Raw genomic sequence first — 8,049 nt, forward strand, 5'->3', positions numbered from 1 at the left:
GTCGGGATTTCGACTCGCTTCGCATTTCTCGTTGTCTCCAGATATAAACTTGTTTGATTCTCGTCGCAAAATTTTTCAAGTTGAACAGTCTCATTTTGCGTCATAGCTGAAAATGAAAAGAAGCTGTTTAAGAACCATAAATTCATATAACAGGTATAAAAACGGCGATTAATACTCTTAGTATTAAAAACAACGACAAAAGTAGTACATCAAAATTCTATAACAAATTTGTAAAATGACCCAATTCAAAGAAAACAAATCACTGTCATTATAAATTTAATACGTTTACATCGGAAGATTTATTAATTTTGTTGGATACCTTGAGACGCCCTTATTCCGTGCGGTTCCTTATTCCGTGTACTACGTATCAAAATGTAAAATATTCAAATACCGGAAAATTTCAAAATGTATGTTTGATGATGACTTTCTGTATTGAGTAAAATATTTTTTCGAAATTTATACATAGGGTTTTTTTCACATTGTGATACGAAATGCACGGGATAAGAAACCGCACGGAATTATGGCGCCTCATAATTTGTAAATATTTGAAGTTTTGCATAAACTGAAAATAAATAATAATGGAAACATTGAGCGATAAAAGACCATATGCTGGTGCAGTAAAATGGTATTCTTTAACTGGCACCAATGGGCTAGCATGAAACAAAATAATTTCACCCGAATCACATTTGCATAGATGCTTTTGAACAGTTTTATGTTTCACAAACACATGCATTTTGCTAGGTAAAAAATAAACAAACTTTTTTTTCAAGAAATGCGATTGATTGTTAAAACCGCATAGTCTGTAATTGTAAAACGGCAGTAGTCCTAATTTCACTTTAACACGGCTTTGGTTCTAGTTTTCTCAGCAATATGAAGATAAAATATGTATGATTTTTTTTCTAAATTGTTTGTCAACTGATTTTGTGGTTAAACAATAAACGCTACGACTAGCAAGCTGGTTTTGTTCAGATTCGAAGGCGCAGAGCAAAACAGCTTGATATTAGTTCTTATGATTTTTCATTGTTAGCTTTAGTTCAATGTAATCAACTTGTGCTTATAAACAAGCTCACTATTGACTATGGTATTGGAAACGTCGTCGTGAACAGGGATGCCAGGTTATTTTTTCCAATAACTTCACTTCTCTTCCAACCCAAGATGGCTCGTTAAAACCAGAGTCTATGTGTGTATAGAGTCCCGCAAAGAGAAAAGCTATCGTTTCGGCAACACAGTTTTTGTGCCGTCTGTTGCCAAGAACTATACAGTTCTGTTTTTCACCATGCATAAGCGAATATCATTTTTTTTAATTATTCACAAGGTACACAGTTTTGAAAGATTACACCGGTGATGTTTTGTTAAATTTAAGTGAACCAGTGTACAGGTTCAATGTTGGATTAAAATGTGTAAGCAAAACTTCGGAAAAAACACATATTCTTCATTACGCTCAATTACAACACTTTTCATCCACTCCTAACATTATCACCTTGTTTATTTACATTGCTCGATTGGTGCCCTCGTTTGACACTGATTTGGTTCCTTTGGTTTCATCTTTGTGGGACTCTTATTATAAACATAGACTCTGCTCAGAGAGAGAGAAAGAGATAAGCGATGGAAAAAACCGCTAATTTGGCAACTAGGTTTAACATGTCAGAGGTGCCGGATTTCTTCTCAAAGCGCAATGTTGACTAACTTTTCGACTCGTATAACTGATTGTGACGGTGGAAGTCCTGAGGTGATGCTGCGCATTTCGTTTCGAGTAACTCGAACAAAACTAAATGATCGCTGGGGGCGTTAAGTTTCGTTTTTCTTGTTTTTTTTTTCGACTTTGAGGGTTAGACGAGCCGAAGGATAAATGACAATGACAGCTCCTTTTGAGCTTAAAGCAAAACTGGCAGTATGTGACGTACTCGAAAATAGTGAAAATCGCTCGAATCGAGCTGCGCAATGCCAACCCTGGGGAATAATAAAGTGCATCACAAATACCGTGAAAGTGTTAAATTTTATGTTTATGTTTAATTTTATATACTTTCAACATATTTGATTTTTGTTTTGTTAACCAAACAAAAGGTTTGTGAGCCACCAGTTAAAAATCACTGTGATAAAGCGATTTTGGAGCATTCCCAATTCATTGCTTAGCGAAAACGTGTAAAAATGAATATATCGTTTATTGTTCCTGATTGCAATACCTTTCAATGTGTAACCTTTCTTGTTCGTTTGGCTCGGATTTTGACATGTTCGTTTGGCTCACGATATTCTCTTCGCATATCTCTTCCGCTAAGTATTGCTAGTTTTCCCTGTCCCGTTAAATTATGCGTCACTTAAAAATTTGTTTCCATCTGCTGGTTTCTGAAGATCTACGACGTGACTCAAAATCACGTATTGTTCAAATATTTTTCCTTACAAGCACGGACATATTTCAAACACTATACTGTTCATAAGACATATACAACTACAACAACATACAGTATACACAACAACATATACGAGGGATGCGTTTGAAATTTGCATGGAATCGTGTAAAAAGACTATTTTAAATTGCAAATTTAACGAAGAAAACCGTCTTCAGATGTTTGAACCTCGTTTCAATATGATTTTGGTCAATCTAAAGACCAAAATTCAACCTTGTAAATTTTCAGTTTACAACAAAAATTGTTTTTTTTTTGGAAACAGATTTATGATTACCTTTGGTCTTAAACGGAAAACGTGATTGAAATGAATTCGAACTCGTACTGTTTTTGTTTCGGAGTAATTAAGAAAAGCGACCCGCGTAGAAAAAAGTGTAAAAAAAACTTTACTATAGTTGCAAACATTGTTTAAAATAAATGGCATCTCTGCTCACTACAATTCAGTCCGCAGGTCTATACATATAGTGTCTATAATAGAAAACTGTCATTCTGAGACCTGAGTAGAAACCAAAAAGCAATAATATTATCAATAACTTTTGTGTCAAAGTCAGGTAATGTTCGTTATCAATATTAGTTTGGTTGGCGGATTCCTCCTAAAAGTAAAATATCATGATATTCACATACAGCATTGTAAAATACGTGAATTGATTGAACTAATCCTAAACCTTCATTTTAACGCAAAACTAGAAGACAACACAACACTCGAAACAATAAGGAAACCTGTGACCGATATATGAACATACCTTTTGGAGATATACAGCTCGGATTTGGCTGTTTTTCGGACAGAAAGCTTGGAGTCCAGATTTCATCCCTTGAGAGTAGCATTAACATAGTGTTTTGGAATACAAGTAACGCTAATTCAGTTGTAAATTAAATCGACTTTTTTCCGAAAGCAATTGTTCCTGGGAAAAATAACAATATTTAGAAAATTAATTTCCATTAATGGGACGGTATTCACATAGCGCTTTTATACAAATATCCAGTTGTAAACTGAGTATCTTCCATTGCACGTCAATGGAGTTAATTAATTTTACGATACAGTATTTGTGTACGAGCGCTGCATTAGTACCGCTAAAGTTTCTATAACTTAGCTTGCTCAAGTAAACTTAAAACATCTGGTAATGCTGGAATAGCCAATCGTACATTGCGTGATGAACCGCATATTTTAAAAATTGTGTATTCCATGATGATTCTAACCATAAGCAATAACTGTTTCCTTAAACTATAGGTAATGCGTGTTTTATAAAAAGATATTGTTCGTTTTCGCGGAAAACCGTAATAGGCGTGCTATCTATAAAATCATCAATGTTTCTAATAATTGTTTCATAGTGACAATTATCCAAAATGTTCACAATATAACATGTTAACACTAGTATTTCAATTTTTTTCCGTTACCGATTGAACTATTACTTCCACCTTTGAACGACCTACACAGAATGAGCTCACTAGCACACGATTTTCAGCAAGCTATTTCGTCTCTTCCTTGATTTAAATTTGCACTGTCGATGTGAATTCACATGAATGAACACAACATATTCGTACATGCGTGTGCCATGGTTCATCTAGACGATGAACTTTACAGATGCTTTGTAAGTTTACATCACTTACCGTGTAAAGTTACATGTTTCGAAATGATCCTGTAATGTGCATCAATTACGATGTAAAATTGTGTATGTAATTCACTTTATATGCTTGATTCCTTTGTATGTTTCCAATTAATGTCAGTTTTAAATTTCATTTTTTGGAACTGTGTACGCTATGCATAGCCATGCCACAGTTGTGGCCGCTATACGCTGGCCCAACTGCTGAGCAACTGCAACGCTATCCGTAGCCATGCCACAGTTGTGGCCGCCATTGGTTGTAGCCCTGCTGCTATTGATGGTGAGATCCGCTGAAACTGCTACGCTTATCCGCAGCCATGCCACAGTTGTGGCCGCTATCCGCTATCGATGGTACCCACTGCTCGCTCTCGCTGCTGCTGAGGGAGGACTGCTGTCGTCGCTGTTCAGAACTATTATGAGCGGCTTCGACTAAAACTGGCTCTTATATAGGGATGAAAATAGGAATGAATTATTTTACGTACGTGGTGGAATGATATAACTTGAAAAATATGTGTGACTTCATTCCGGCTCAGAGCGATCATTTGATAAGCTCCACCTCTTTTTTCAGTTTCTAAAGTTTTTCCTCAGTTTCGTAGCACGTTTGTACAAAAATGATTTCTTGTGGATATTCTGTCGAGCCGGACCGATAGCACTTTCATTGAAGCAACAAAATAACATGTTTTGTGTCGTGTTGTGCAGCTTGGTTGAAGAAAATGTTCCCGTCCCCGTGTCGCATGTAAGCAGATTATTGCGTTCAGTAGACAGTAGATAGTGTATCCAGCGAATAAACACCGATGGTGCTCTCACAAACGCAACGGTTTTAAGGGCTATTCCCACTGCTTCCGTTCCGGGACCGGGCCGGGACCGGGCCGTGGCTGATCCGTGTGTCGTCCGGGCTTGTTTGAGATTGATTGCATGCGTTCTTATGAACGCATTCACACCGACGCGCCGTGCCCAGACCGGGGCAGCGCTGAGTTGCCGTCGTGCTGCCGCCGTGCGAGAGAAAAACTATCGTTGCCGACGATACTTTGTGTTGGCCGGAGAGTGCACGGAAGGCACTCGGGTGGATGCGTGTATGTTGTAGTGACATATTTCGCGCGGAGTGAACTGCGGTATAAAAAAAAGAGGAAGACGTTCTTTCACATACACACATCAACTTTTCGTAGCCAGAGCGCAGCGCAGGCACGGTTTAAGCACGGCGCAGTGTGAATGCATGGAATGTCCCGGACACGGCCCGGTCCCGTCCCGGTCCCGGAACGGAAGCAGTGGGAATAGCCCTTTAACCCGTATCTTATTGCGGTTTGTAACATCAAGTGATTTCGTTTGCTCGCTGTTGCGTGTTGCATCATGTTGCAACTTGGCAGCTGGGAGACGACGAAATTCTGTTTATGCTGATTGATTGAATCGACTTCATATTAGCTCTGCATAGTCGAACTAACTGCTTTTGTGAATGCGTACTAACAGGGCAGTTAATTATTCAATGTCGGTTATGCTGATCGCAGCCTTTGCGCTGCCCCTACAGTGGGGGGTTTACTAAATAAAGTGAAAGTAAAAATTAGACAACTACAACAGAATTTGATTGCATCCCGCACAGAATGGCTGCTTGTGTTGATGCCAGAAAATTATTAACCTTCAATTATTTTTTTATTTGCCTTGAAAAAAGCATGCTGCGGTTCAAAATCGGTTGCTAATTACAACCTTTGAGCTGCCCTAACATTGGTGGAATTAAGATACACGGACAACATGCACTGTGGAAGCTATTTCACATTCAGTAAATTAGACGGGTGCGACAAATTTGAATTGCTAGGATGCAACACAGAATGCTTGCTTGCGTTGACAAAAATTATTAACTTTCAATGACTTGTTTATTTGCCTTAAAAAAGGCATTTTGATTTCCGAAACTGGATTCCCTGATGGCAATCATCATGCTGCCCCAACACGGGGGAATAATGGCTGTCTGGCGACACACGCTGAGAAAAGCCGCGCTGCTCCTGAGACGTGGTAACCAACCACAGGGCTAGTGCTGCTGCTAAGGAAGGACGACTGCTGTTGTCGCTGTCTAGAACTATTATGAGCGGCTCCGGCTGAAACAGGCTCTTATATAGGCCAAATAGCATGTTTTCAATTGCAAGGTATATGATCCTGTCGACCGTGCCTGGGAAGCAAGCATATAACGACAAATCAGAAGTCGAATTTTTCGTTCTGACAAGGCTTGTCTATTTTCAATAGTACAATAGTGTGAATAATAAAATTACAATTATCTTATTTTAGGAAGAATCTAAGAAGATTTTCCAATCTATTGCTGCAAGAACGAAGGAAATCCATCGAATACTAACCGGTTTATTAGCATTTGAAATTGGACATATTTTTCACTTTTTTTGGTTTAAGATTTTCATTTCACATCCCTATGTAGCCGAACTTCCTGAGAGAAGTATTCTACTTCAAAAACCCTCTTTTGTTAAAAAAAACCCTTTCTCTTTTTATTTAAAATTGCAACAAATCGCACGACTAGAAAAATGATTTTCTATAGATCAAAACTTTATCAATCCTCAATCAATAGCTTGCTTTTATTGGAACAAAATTTATTGGCCAAAACAAGTGCACAACACGTCCTGCGTACCGTTCCGCAGTACCAAAATCCCCATCATCGAAGTAAATTGTGGTTCAAAACTGGCAACTACCAAAACTGCATCAACTTTTCCAACCATTCGTGTGTCAAAAGTTTTAATTTATTCATCAAGCCACTCTCGGTCTACCGGTACTGCGTTTCCGGTACGGAAAATGATTCCGAACAGGAACAGCAACTTCCACACAACGATGTGAGCTAAACTCAAGTCCGATCAATTGAAAGTTGGACCGTAGTAGCAGGGAGGAAAGCAAAAATTGGATTGGAACAATCGATAAGCGTATTTGATTTGTCAAGACCATGGGAAGGGAACTCATTCCCCCTCAGTGTCGATTTATTCTGATCGGCGATCAGTTGATTCGAGTTTTTCTGTTAGAATGAGAGCACAAGAAACAGATACATTCAATTTTCTGCGCTATAAGTTTTGTTTACTGAGCTGAATGTCCGATTTGTTTCGAGAGTCGGTCTGTAAAGATGGTATGAATGTTTTTGCATTTGATTTTTCAGCAGTGAAAAATATCGGTTTCTCGCAATGCTCACTGCAGTGCCCGATGGAGCAGAGGTATCATTTTACGAAACTTACTGCTCTTTGTGATTTTCACCTGAAGCACTGTTTCCTAGAACAGTCTCGGTGCTTTCTGACCTACATTCCGCCTCTGAGTTTGTTCTATGGTCAGTTTGCCACTGAAGAAGTATAACTTTGTTGGGAAGTGAACTCGAGGTGTCTTCTGAAAACATGACAGTCGAAAAAGCAAAACTATTAGCATTATTTCCCGCCGGAGAGCAACGCCGACAACAGTAAAGCTTTCCACTTCTGTGGTTCTGTTTTGTTTGAGAGGTTATGCATTGCAACAGAAGCACGGAGATGCTACGAAACGAAGCAAATGCAAAAAGCGCCACTCGACTCTATTGTAATATTCAAGTAGGGGAGGATTGTACAAAACGCACCAGTTAAGCATTTTCGCGATTTACAGCGCTTCAAATCATTTCAAAGCGACATTGAACGTGTAGGATGATTGTAGACTCTATTTATTGTATGTTTATGACGAAGTTTATTATAAAATACTCGATTTCAATGTCTTTTTTGGTAAAAATTACCATTGCCGCCAAACAAGCCCGTGACCAAAACGCACCACAACAAAGGTCAGTATGCTCCAAAGGAGGTGGCTAATGTGCCACTAGCAGAAATCAGCACGCGAAGTGAGAAGCGCTTGAAGTCTCGAAAGTAAAATCAAAAATAATGGAACATGCTTTAAGTTGTCAAGCAATCTTCTGCAAGCTCTCCATAGTGCATTCTGCCCCAATTTCAATTTTGATTGTTTTAAGGTAAAAGTTGACGAAACTTAGTGAAATAATTGAAAATACTCATAGTATTATAAACTCCAAAAGTGTAAAGGTTAGGGGAACCACAGTTTTTTGT

The sequence above is a fragment of the Wyeomyia smithii genome, chromosome 3, assembly GCF_029784165.1.
Source record: "Wyeomyia smithii strain HCP4-BCI-WySm-NY-G18 chromosome 3, ASM2978416v1, whole genome shotgun sequence".
In the NCBI taxonomy this organism is placed as follows: domain Eukaryota; kingdom Metazoa; phylum Arthropoda; class Insecta; order Diptera; family Culicidae; genus Wyeomyia; species Wyeomyia smithii.